Source organism: Ornithorhynchus anatinus, chromosome 1 (genome assembly GCF_004115215.2).
Source record: "Ornithorhynchus anatinus isolate Pmale09 chromosome 1, mOrnAna1.pri.v4, whole genome shotgun sequence".
In the NCBI taxonomy this organism is placed as follows: domain Eukaryota; kingdom Metazoa; phylum Chordata; class Mammalia; order Monotremata; family Ornithorhynchidae; genus Ornithorhynchus; species Ornithorhynchus anatinus.
Genome location: NC_041728.1, coordinates 158,773,655 through 158,783,533, shown reverse-complemented (window position 1 = coordinate 158,783,533; position 9,879 = coordinate 158,773,655). Strand labels below are relative to the sequence as shown.

General features: G+C 39.1%; 2 non-coding genes across 2 annotated transcripts; both read right to left on the bottom strand.

Annotated features, from left to right (window-relative positions):
* Positions 1-2,134: 2,134 nt before the first annotated feature.
* LOC114816101 lies at positions 2,135-2,272 on the bottom strand. The gene has a single exon (XR_003763884.1). It is a non-coding gene; the product is annotated as a small nucleolar RNA SNORA7 (small nucleolar RNA).
* A 7,108-nt stretch (positions 2,273-9,380) lies between these two features.
* Positions 9,381-9,519, bottom strand: LOC114817185. The gene has a single exon (XR_003765022.1). It is a non-coding gene; the product is annotated as a small nucleolar RNA SNORA7 (small nucleolar RNA).
* Between the last annotated feature and the right edge of the window lie 360 nt (positions 9,520-9,879).

The window sequence follows — 9,879 nt, the reverse complement described above, 5'->3', positions numbered from 1 at the left end:
CTTCTGGCAATCAGGAAATTAGGAAACAAGGATTTTATATCCCAAATTCAAAGATGAGATTCTTGTCATTCTGCCTGACACCCTTTCCTTGAGGTTTCTGGGAAATGTAGGCCTTTGGGTTCTGAAAATTTAGCTTCTAGGCAGTAAGTGTAGAAAGAATTATTTTACCACTGCCCTTCAGTTGCATGCCCTCTGTTCCACCTTCAGTAGTTGCTTGAACATTTGTAAATGAGACTCATACAACAAATAGGATAATTATGCCTCCATGAAGCTTCTATTTCCAGAATATCCACAGAAGTAATAATAATGTTGGTATTTGTTAAGCGCTTACTATGTGCAGAACACTGTTCTAAGCGCTGGGGGAGATAATAATAATAATAATAATGTTGGTATTTGTTAAGCGCTTACTATGTGCCGAGCACTGTTCTAAGCGCTGGGGTAGACATAGGGGAATCAGGCTGTCCCACGTGGGGCTCACAGTCTTAACCCCCATTTTACAGATGAGGGAACTGAGGCACAGAGAAGTTAAGTGACTTGCCCACAGTCACACAGCTGACAAGTGGCAGAGCTGGGATTCGAACTCATGAGCCCTGACTCCAAAGCCCGTGCTCTTTCCACTGCACCTCGCTGCTTCTCTAATGTAAAAGTTCATGCTCAATCATAATTATTTTCTCAAGTAAATGTCTTTCCAAATTTGAGATACAGGGTCATCAGGTTGTCCCATGTGAGGCTCACAATCTTCAGCCCCATTTTTACAGAGGAGGGAACTGAGGCCCAGAGAAGTGAGGTGACTTGTCCACGGTCACACAGCTGACAAGTGGCAGAGCCGGGATTGGAACCCATGACCTCTGACTCCCAAGCCCGGGCTCTTTCCACTGAGCCATACAGACAGCGAGGTCCATGTGGGACAGGGACTGATTCTTTCTGTGAGCCTCACATGGGACAATCTGATCCCCCTGTATCTACCCCAGCACTTAGAACTGTGTTCTGCACATCGTAAGCGCTTAACAAATACCAACATTAATATTATTATTATCATCAATCCCAGAGCTTAATACAGTGGCTGGCCCAGAGTAAGCCCTAAACAGATAGCACAGTTATTATTACTGGGGTGTGTTCTTTCACATTTTCCTTTGCCATTCTACACATGTAAAAGTTCATGCTCAATCATAATTATTTTCTCAAATAAATGTCTTTCCAAATTTGGGTTGCCAGTAATGGATTAAGAGATAATGGTAAATAATTTTTCCATGGACATGTATTCCATTTTATTTCAATATGGTCTATCTAGAACTTTGGGTGACAGAAAGCTTCCAAACCTAAATCTAAGCATAGTTCTTGGTAAAAAGTCTTTATATTATCCTATAAGTAGGTCTTATATTTACTTATAGTTCACTTAATATTAGCATATATCTACTTATGAACACACACATACATATGTGTGTGTTATTTGAATTCCAAATTTGAAATATTCCAATAACTCTTAATCTGACATTGCTGTACCATGGGTGGTAGATGGGCCAGAATAAGTTGATAATATGGTAAACCAAGAATCTGTCTACCCTTCTAGACTGTAAACTCATTATGAGCAGTGAACATGTCTTCCAATTCTGTTATGTTGCATTCTCCCAAGGGCTAAGTACAGTGCTCTGCATAGAGTAAAGCCTCAAAAATACAATTTACTGGACCATGTCTTGCATGCAAATGCTGATTGGTGCACTTTCACAGGACCTACCTTGGAGGTTGTGCAAGAGATCTGGGGAACCATATCACAGAAACAAATAGATCAAGGAATTTTTCCTTCAGCATAGCAGTAGTATTGACCCTCTCCTCTGACACCTGGCAAAACCAGCTCAAAGAATTGCTGCAACCAGGAGGGGAGGAGTTCGAGAGTGCAGTCTTTAGTTACCCTTGTCTTGTCTTAGGCCTTTGAGTCATTTCCAACACATAGCGACACCACAGATACATCTCTCTCAGATTGCTCCACTCTCCATCTGCGATTGTTCCGGTAGTGTATCCATAGAGTTTTCTTGGCAAAAATGAGGATGTGGTTTACCATTGCCACCTTTCATGCAGTAAACTCGAGTCTCCACCCTCAACTCCCATGCCACTGCTGCCAGCATGGGTGAGTTTGACTTGTAGCAGATTGCCTTCCACTCGCTAGCCACTATCCAAGCTAGGAATGGAATGGGTAGACCTCTGCTTGACTCTCTCTCCCATAGCCAAGACTGGCAGAGTACTGGAAACTCTCCAGGTATGACCCTGAGAGGGGCTTTAGTTCCCCAGTTGGTCTTTTTCTGATTCAAGTGAGGAACAGCTTCAAGTGGAAAATCAGGAAAGCGTGGTGAAAGCTGGTTCTGCTCTTCTTGGTCTTTTAGGACAGATTGTCTTTGCCCTCAGGATTTTAGGATCAGAAAATCAAACTTCCTATTTATTTTCAAAACACCTTGTATCAGCCTTTTTTCTTCTAATCATCTTTAAAATTCCATTTAAGTTTCAGACCACTTAATGGTTTTTGATAATGATGAAGTGTTTCCTAGCCTCTCTTCAGATAATGAATAGCAATAAGGGCTCTATTTAATATCTAAAATTATATCTTTATAACTTGTTGGTTGCAGATTTGACATATATAGATACAATAATTTAAATTATGTCTAAATTGTTTTATTTTGATTCATCACATTCTACTCATCTTTACTGTTAATAGAACCTTGATCAACAATAATGGAATGTCTTGCAAAAATATACTAATGTTGAGTTCATTTTTAATATTCTACTTAGAAGAAACAAAGAATGAAAAACTTTTAAGAGCTTCCATTCTCTCCAGTGATGTAGCAAATGACAATTTCTTTATGTTGACATTTCTTTGTTTTACTATTTGATTGAAAGCTTCTAGAGAGTATGACAGAGGTTGATGCTTTCAGTAAAATCACAGGCAACATGAGGAAGTCTCTTGGCGTTTCATGCGGACTTTTGGATAGACTCATTGGAGTTACTGAAAATAGCAATATAAAAAAGAGTTATAGATATAAACAGGAGAATGGTAGCAAACATTGAGCTAGCTCTTGTGAACTCTGAAAGCTGCTAGGGAGAAGAGAAAGGAAGAGTGTGAGCGCGTAAAATGTGTTCTAGAATTGTTTTGCTTCTTTTCTATATCTTAAGCCTTGATAGAGAATGTGTGTCACTGATTTTAGAATTACCTGCATCCGAGATTAATCAATGGTATTTATTGAGTGCTTACTGTGTGCAGAGCAAAAGGTGAAAAGACAGAGGAGGAAGGAGGATGAATGTAAATTGCTAACTGAGATCATGTCTCATGTTTCTTTTGTACTTTCCCAAGTGCTTACACCTTATAGATAGATAGCTACAGATATCTATATAGAGATATATGTTCTAAGCCTAGATATAAATACACAAATACATAAATACATGAAGTGACTATTAGGACGAAATGACCTTGTAAAGAGATTGCATGTAATTTCTGCTGGCTGATGCTGCAGCTTTCATTTTAGCTGCTGTTATTGTTGTACCTCTTTGCCTTTGAGAAAGCAGACTAAAACAACAACAGATTTCTGATGATTATGGAGTTAGTAGTAACATATATCATCCTTTTAAGTTAATGTCCATTTCTAATAACTTTTTCCCTCCTTTTCTATTTCCTTTTCCATCAAGATAACTGTTAACAGCCATCTACTCAGTTAACATTTATTGAAAGCTATTGATGATGTATAGGGTCAGAATATTATCTGCAAGCTATCACTAAGCAGGGGGTTCCCTCATTTGACTGTAATTTCCTTAGGGAATGGAGGAAATCATCATTATTGTTATTATTTGTTTAGCACTTACTATGTGTTAAGCCCTGTTCTAAGTGGTGGGGTAGATTCAGGTTAATCAGCTCAGACACAGTCTTTTTCCCATTTGGGGTTCACTGCCTAAGCAGTGAGGAGAACAGACATTGAATACACACTTTACAGATGAGGTAATTGAGGCACAGAGAAGTGAAATGACTTGCCCATGGTCACACAGAAGACAAGTGAGAAACAAGGTCGCCTTGCAGAAAGAGTATGAGCCTGTGAGTCAGAGAATCTGAGTTTTAATTCCTGCTCTGCTACACATCTTCTGTATGATCTTGAGGAAGTCAATTAACTTCCCCATGGCTCAGTTACCTCATTTGTAAAATGGTCACTAAATCCCACTGCCTCCTGTTTAGGCTGTGAGCCCCATGAGACAGAGATTGTCCAACCTGATTAACTTATAGCTGCAATGCTTAGTACAATGCTTGGCATATAGTAAGCTCTTAAGAAGTACCATAATTAACTGTAAGGGCCAGAATTAAAACCCCAATGTCCTCTGACCCCAAGGTCATGTTCATTTAACTAGGGCCATCCCTCCTTAAGGCATAGTATATACTAATCATCCCCAGGTCTGAAGGTGCTTTCCTCTGGAAAAGAAAATTACACAAAGTGGGAGAGGAGAAGAGTTACATAATTCATTTTCCAACTGCTTTCTACAGAGCTCTAAATCAATTGAATATTCAGTAGATGGATTGATGAATTGGTGGAAACCATTCTCCTACATATCTTCCACTGCTTCTTGCATTTAGGTACATTAACAAAGCATATCAGTGTTTGGAAACCTGAGTAGTTTAAAGTAATTCAGTGGCCTGAAAGTGTTAACAAGCCTCCCTCAACATCTACCTCACTGCATTACAGAAAATCATAGGGATTTGGAGAGTTTACCAACTGAGGATTCTCCTTTTAAATAGTTAAATTATATGCTAATCACTTGGAACTAAGATTTTGGGGTCTGAATAAGTATTAGATTTTTTTAAGCAGTCCACATTCAGAAAATAAATTTAAAAAATTGTAGGTATTCATTCATTCAATCATATTTATTAAGTTCTTACTGTGTGCAGAACACTGTACTAAGTGATTGGAAAGTACAATTCAGCAATAGAGACAATCCCTGCCCACAGTAGGCTCACAGTCTAGAAGGGAGGAGACAGACATCAAAAAAAGTAAACAGGCAGCATTACAAATAAAGAGAATTATAGATAAAGAGATATAGATATAAATATAGATATATACACAGAACAATTAAAATTGTTACAAATATGATTTGTGGATTAACTGTGACTCCTATAAAATTGGTAAATTAATAGAGAATAGCTGTGATATGTTTGCTGCTAAAGAAATGTGAATTACAATGTGTTACAATAATCTCATCTCCAAAGAACCTAGCGTAGTAATGTGCATGGCACAATAATTCCATCAAATTCCTGTCAGAACGATTAACTTTTCTTCCAGTGGTAGCTTCAGCGAAGTTAATACTTATGTCAAACACCTAAAAAAAAAATGGACATATCTAATTGATCAATGCAGGTCTGCAGTTTACTTTTATTTGGGAAAGCTATTAAAATGGGGCAGTGAGGTTTCTTCTTCCTTAGGGTGTATAACAGTACCTTAAAAATTTCCAGGCACAATGAAAGAAAGGAAGGAGCATGTCACAAATATCTGCATTTTTTAAAAATCAGAGGTGAATACACAAAACATAGTTATATTTGTCATTATAGAATATTCCAATAATACAAATATTATCCCTCTAGACAATAAACTCCTTGTGGGCAGAGAACCTGTCTATCAACTCTGTTGTAGTCAACAAAATGTTTAGTACAGTGCTCAATAAATATGATTGATTGATTGATCATTAGTACGAAAACAATTACTCATGAAATGGAATATGTGTGAACTTTACAAATATCACAGTGATTTTTTTCTGGGAAATAAAAAAAGTATTTTTCTTTATTGATGTAAGCATAAATTATCAATAGACATTGCTACAAACCACAATTATATTTCCATCTCTTTTCATCACAGAAAATTAATTGATCACCTGAAAACTGATCAGATTCAAAGGCGTCTTTTCACATCTTTTTCTGGAATTCACATTTTACCTCCAAGAGACTCTAAGGCACTGCCTCCCATCTGGGTTTAAAAACATCTTCCAACCCTATATATGAATTTGGAAGTTCTATAGTTGCTGATTCTAAAGCAGAAATTTTCTATGCTTATTTCAGATGAGAGATTATTTATGATTCATTGAATGACCATTGGGAAGAAATGATTGTTCTCTTGAGATGGAGGGAACATGATTGTTTTAGATGGTAGAAGTCAATTTATGAATGTAAAAGAAAGAAAGTTTGTTTGAAAGGGAAAACTTGAGCACTATTTTAGCAGTTTTCTTTTTATTACTGCCAGATTTTCAGAGCAATACTTTCAGCAGATTCACAGTTACCAAATGAGACAGTGCACGTCATATGGAAGTATATGAGAAGTCATTTTAGTCTCCACTTTAGATTTCTGTTCAAAACAAGAAAATCCAAGATTTGGGCTTAAGTCTTCTTCTTTTTGTTATCTTATCTACTTTGATGTAATTAAAGGAGCATGAGATCAGATGGTTGGTAACTGGATCTGCCTTTCTGCTCAATTTCCCACTGCATGCCTACTGCTTACCTAAGGCTGTTTCTGTGCCAGGATTTTTGACACCACCTCATCTAACTGAACAGTGACATTTTAGAATCTGCCTCCCACTGTGAACAGCTGTGGGTTTCTGTATACTGTATACAATTACTCTACACAATTGCATAATTATCCCACTTTTTGGCATAACCTTTGCAACACAAAAATGAGAGGTTATTAAACTGGTCATTAAGTATAGCAACAATATGAGAAGAAAACAAAGGAGAAGGAAATGAGGAGGAAAGAGGTCACTTGTGACTAGTCTTTTCTATTGCCCTTCCCAAGTGCCACATATAGTAGGCACTCAATGATTTAGCTCCACTCCCCCTTATTAGTAATAATAGCTATAATAATGATAATAATATTTATTAAACACTTACTATGTGGAAAACACTGTACTAAGCACTGGGGTAGTTACAAGTTAATCAAGTGGGACACCCAGTTGTTGCCCCACATGAAGCTCACAACCAGTTGTTGCCCCACATGAAGCTCACAATCTAAGTAGGAGGGAGAATGGATATTGAATTCCTATTTTAATAGATGAAAATGGTATTGAATTCCTTTTTAATAGATGAGGAAACTGAGACACAGAATTGTGAAGTGACTTGTCCAAGGTCACACAGCAGGGAAGTGTCAGAGTTGGGATTAGCACACAGTCCTTTGGGTTCCTAGATCTGTGCTGTTCACAGTGGACCGTGTTGTTTCTCCCTTCTCCCCTACTACCCTCAAATCAACCAATCAGTAGCATTTATTGAGTGATTACTGTGTGCAGAACAATGTACTGTGCCCAGGAAAGGACAGTGTGGGCTGCAGTTACTGCTCACAGTTACTGTGTGGGGCACAAAAAATTTTGTTTCCTCCTCCACAGTCTGGGTGGGGGAATTATGTGATGGAGGCGATTATGTTTATGAATACTATTTAAGGTGTTCTTCTGGATGAAGAAATGTAAGTTTATGATTCAAAAAGTTTTGCCTAGACCCTTTAAAAAGGATCATTTCAACCTCTTCAAGCCCTACCTCTCTCCTCTGCAGTCTCTCATATTCAACTGTCTTCAGGACATCTCTACTCGGGTTTTCCACCAATGCTTCAAATTTCGTATGTCCCAAACCAGAACTTCTCATATTTCCATGCAAATCCTTCCTCCCCAAGATGTTCTCACCACTGTAGATGACATCACTCACCATCTACCCTTTTCATAAGACCATAACCTTGGCATTATCTGTTCTCAATCCACCCACGTATTCAGTTTGTCACCAAATCCTGTCAGTTCTACCTTTACAACACTTCTATAATCTACCCTTTTCTCTTTGTCCACATTGCAATTATGCTGATCCAAGCACTTATCAAGTCTCACCTTGACTACTCCATTAGCCTCTTTGCTGACCTACCTGCCTTCTGTCTCTACTCAAATCAGTCCATGCTCTACTTGGCTGACCAGATTGATTTTTCTAAAAAAACTTCTGTCCATATATCCCCACTCCACTACAACCTCTGATATTTTCCCATCCAGATCCATATTGAAAAGAAACTATGAATGGCTTTAAGGCAGGCAATCAGCTCTCCCCACGTCTCCTCTACCCCCAGCTCACCTCACTGATCTTTTATTACAATGCAGCTCACACACTTTTCTCCTCTAATGGCAACCTCCTTATTGTGCTTTGATGTAATCTGTTTTGTCACTGCCCTGTTGTCTATGTCCTTTCTCTGGCTTGGAACTCCATCCCCTTTTATACCCAATAATAATGTTGGTATTTGTTAAGCGCTTACTATGTGCAGAGCACTGTTCTAAGCGCTGGGGTAGATACAGGGTAATCAGGTTATCCCACATGAAGCTCACAATCTTAATCCCCATTTTACAGATGAGGGAACTGAGGCACAGAGAAGTAAAGTGACTTGCCCACAGTCACACAGCTGACAAGTGGCAGAGTGGGGATTCAAATCCATGACCTCTGACTCCCAAGCCCGGGCTCTTTCCACTGAGCCACACTGCTCAATAGGCCACCACTCTCCCCATCTTCAAAATCTTACTAAAATCATACCTTTTCCAAAAGGCCTCTCCTTACAAAGCTCTCTCTTCCCCTACATGCCCTCTGTTTTGGGTCCCCTATGCATTGTCACCTATGCACTTGGCTGTGTACCTTTGAAACACTTTGATATTAACCCTGCCCCCAGTCACACAGCATGTATGTGCATATTCTTGTATTCTACTATTTCCCCTATCAGTAAATCTTTCTAATGTCTGTCTCCACATCTAGTCTGTAAGTTCCTCGAGGTCAGTGATAGTGTCTACCAACTTTTTTGTATTTTACTCTACTAAGCACTTAGTGTAGTTTGCTGTACACAGTAAGAACCCTAAGAATATTATTGCTTGATCGATTGATTGACAGCATATTGTTTTTGGTCAGAGACTTTAAAATTAAATTTGATGTCTTACTTGGGCAAGCAGGAGGGATGAGAGGGAGGGTGAATCCAGAATACCACAGCCAAAGGTAGTTGCAGTGCCTCAAGAGAAGTCTTGTGACCTAGTGGATAGAGCTTGGTCCTTGGAGTCAGAAGGACTGGGTTCTAATGTCGGCTCCACCACTTGTCTGTTGTGTGATTTAGGGCAAGTCACTTAACGGCTCTGTGCCTCAGTTGTCTTGTCTTATGTTGTAGGGTGGTCTCTGAGCTATAACAACTCCATGGACACATCTCTCCCAGAATCCCCTACCTCCAGCTGTAACTGTTCTGGTAGTGTGTCCATAGATTTGTTTTGGTAAAAATACAGAAGTGGTTTACCATTGCCTTCTTCCACACAATAAATTTGAGTCTCTGCACCCAACTCTCTCCCATGCTGCTGCTGCCCAGCACAGGTGAGTTTTAACTTGGAGCAGATTGCCTTCCACTCACAAGCCACTGCCCAAGCTAGGAATGGAATGGGTAGGCCTCTGCTTGACTCTTCCTCATTGTAATCGAGACTGGTAGAGTACTGGAAACTCTCCAGATGTGATCCTGAGAGGGGCGTGCCCCTCATCTGTAAATAAATTTTTAAAAATGGTAATTAAGACTGTAAGCCCCAAGTGGCACATCAATCACATGTATCAAGTACTTATTATATACAGAGAACTATACTTAGCACGTGAGAGAGTTGGTATATAGCAGAGTTGGTAGACGTTCCATGAACACAATGAGCTTATTGTCTCAAAGGAGAGACAGACATTACTACAACTAAATAAATTACAGATATGTACATAAGTGCTGTGGGGCTGAGTGAGGGGTGAATAAAGAGTGCAAATCTATGGACAAAGGGGATGCAGAGAGGGAGGGGAGAAGAAGAAATAAAGGTCTAGTTGGGAAAGGCCTCTTGGAGAAGCTGTGCCTT